Source organism: Montipora foliosa, chromosome 4, assembly GCF_036669935.1.
Source record: "Montipora foliosa isolate CH-2021 chromosome 4, ASM3666993v2, whole genome shotgun sequence".
NCBI classification, from domain to species: Eukaryota; Metazoa; Cnidaria; class Anthozoa; order Scleractinia; family Acroporidae; genus Montipora; species Montipora foliosa.
Window position 1 is genome coordinate 29,357,409 of NC_090872.1, and position 2,500 is coordinate 29,359,908.

Consider the following 2,500-nt stretch of genomic DNA (forward strand, 5'->3'; position numbering starts at 1 on the left):
TATACCAAATAAAAAGTTTGCTTCAGTATATCTGCCTGCTAGAACTCCTGCAGGTACGACTTTTTAAATTTTCTGTACCAGTGCAAGGGCGGAGGTAAGGAAGAATGATTAGATTGATATGGCACATGTAGGTGATTTTTTGAGAGTGGAAATTATCATGCTCCCCTGCCTTTGGGTCCGACATTCACACCCCACAATTCATACGATAATAATAATTAACAATTACTGGATGAGGTTGAGCATGTTAGCAATAATTATCAAGGCCAAAGTTTGTGTTATCTGCTGAAGCCGAAGGCTGAGGTGGATAACACAAACTGAGGCCTTGATAATTATCGCTAATGTGCGAAAACCGAATTCAATAATTGTTTTATTATGCATATTCCTGAGCTCAGCTCTGCCATGACAAAACTGATCAAACTGCTGGTTAGTGTGTCAGGTGACGTCACTTCTGCATGCATAAAACTATTGTCTGTAGGTATGACGTCAATTCTACATATATAAAATCTATTGTTTGTAGGTATGACGTAAGAGAAACAGAGCAAGCAAGAATTAGCTGCGTGCTTATAGCCAATCAAAATCGAGCTGGTGACACCAATGTATAATAATAATTATTGTGTAGTCCATAACTGTCAGGTCCAACTTCCATTCACAGCTCTTTAAGAGCTAGTAACAAACAGAAAGGCTTGGCAGTTTCAATTTCTTTGTTAGTAATTATTTCTACATAGATCTACATCTACAAATTCCAACAGTCGGCAAAGTCCCTTTTGACTTGTGGCTGTTTCTGCTTAGGTGGCCTCATACACCACAAGACTTTGTGAGACATCGCTGCCAAGCCGGCCACTTCCGCTGGAGAGAACACACTCACAAAGGACAGCCACAACACCAGGACCTTCAATCCCTACTCTTCTCGAATAGTGCGTGGGTTCTTTAACATCCCACAGGGGACTTATGAACATGAAATATATTTGTGAGATGGGGCCTACGAATTATAGTCCTTATCTGAGAAGATTTGAAAGTCTAAGCATTTGCGTGTGTAATTACAAAGGCAGCACTTTCTCCTCAGTTATTTTAAGACCCTGAGTGTTGGTCCGGCTGGAATTGAACTCACAACCTCCCGCATCCCAGCCTGGTGCTCAACCAACTGAGCCATCGGTGCGCGGTTACCAATTATCAGTTATTACTTCCATCCCCACAATGTAAACTTTAGCAAGGCTCCTGAATTCATGTAGACAACTTCACTGAGAATGCAATTCAGATTTATTGAATTATCAACACAATAATAACTCTTTCACGCCCAAGGACCTCTCCTTGATGAGTAAAATCATTTGGCATTAGAAAGAGTAAAAATCTGCATGTGTCACTCTTGGGAGTGAAAAGATTAAGAAACTTCTTGTTCCTTGATAATGTTGAGAGAAACTTCCTGCTTAAGGTTGTGACAACAAATGAGTTTGAGTGGAATGCAATGCTGTTAACAATGGCTCCACAGACCCACCATAGCTAAGTTTGATACATGTACATGTAGTTCATGAACTGTCTCATCCTTTCTGAAAGCCAGTGGGAAAATTCTAGGAGAAACTTGAAATCCTTTCCTGTAGACTGTGCATGATCTTACCACTTTGAGTAAAAATATAATAGAAATGCGATGGCCTCCACCATTCCTCTTTTACTACAGCAGTGCAGGGATGGTGCAGTGGTGAGAGCACTTGCCTCTCACCAATGTGGCCCAGGTTCCATTCCCACACTCTACGTCATTTGTGGGTAACGAGTTTGTTGGTTCTCTACTCTGCACCAAGAGGTTTTTCTCTGGGTACTCCAGTTTTTCCCTTTCCTCAAAAACTAGCATTTGACTTGATTTGCATTAATTGTTAATTTCAGTAAAATCACAGTGTTCCCAATTAGTGCTCCAGTGCTAGAAAGACTAGACTCTATTTTAAATAAAGTTCCCTCCCTTTCCTATTACTGATAATGACAGGTACCAATAGCGAAGATATCACTGATGTCACCTATTGTCATCAATGTGCCAACCAGAGCCTCATTGGCTGTCGAAACAAAGGGTCTTATGTTTCTTATGTGTTTGCCACATTTGAATAACAGAAGCAATGTTTGTAAACAGATACCTTCCATATTTTATCTACCGGTAGTGATAAAAACAGTAACGTTGGACTCAAACGTTTTTCCTAGGATTTTATTTTGCTTTAGCTGTGCTCTTTCTCATGTTCAAATTGCGAGAGCCTTAGGTAAATTGGCCTCAAATAACCAATACTGATCATAACAAAATTGAAAGACTTTCATTATTTTTAGGACATACATTTAATAAAAGTCAAAATGAAATAATGCCATTCTCCCTCACCTCCTTTAACTGTAAAATAACTCTCCTTCAATGTCGATCGCGTTTAAGGCACCACAGTGACCAAAATAAATTATAAAAAATATAACACACTGTCGTTGCAATCCTGTTTGCAATGTGTGGAAACTTCCTGTTGCCAAGACAATTCTGTGA

At 39.6% G+C, this 2,500-nt stretch overlaps 1 protein-coding gene across 2 annotated transcripts in view; it reads right to left on the reverse strand.

The window, feature by feature from the left end:
- LOC138000551 (ubiquitin-protein ligase E3A-like) overlaps positions 1-2,500 on the reverse strand; it is a 33,035-nt gene that overhangs the window by 29,880 nt on the left and 655 nt on the right. The gene's annotated exons all lie outside the window — the stretch shown is intronic.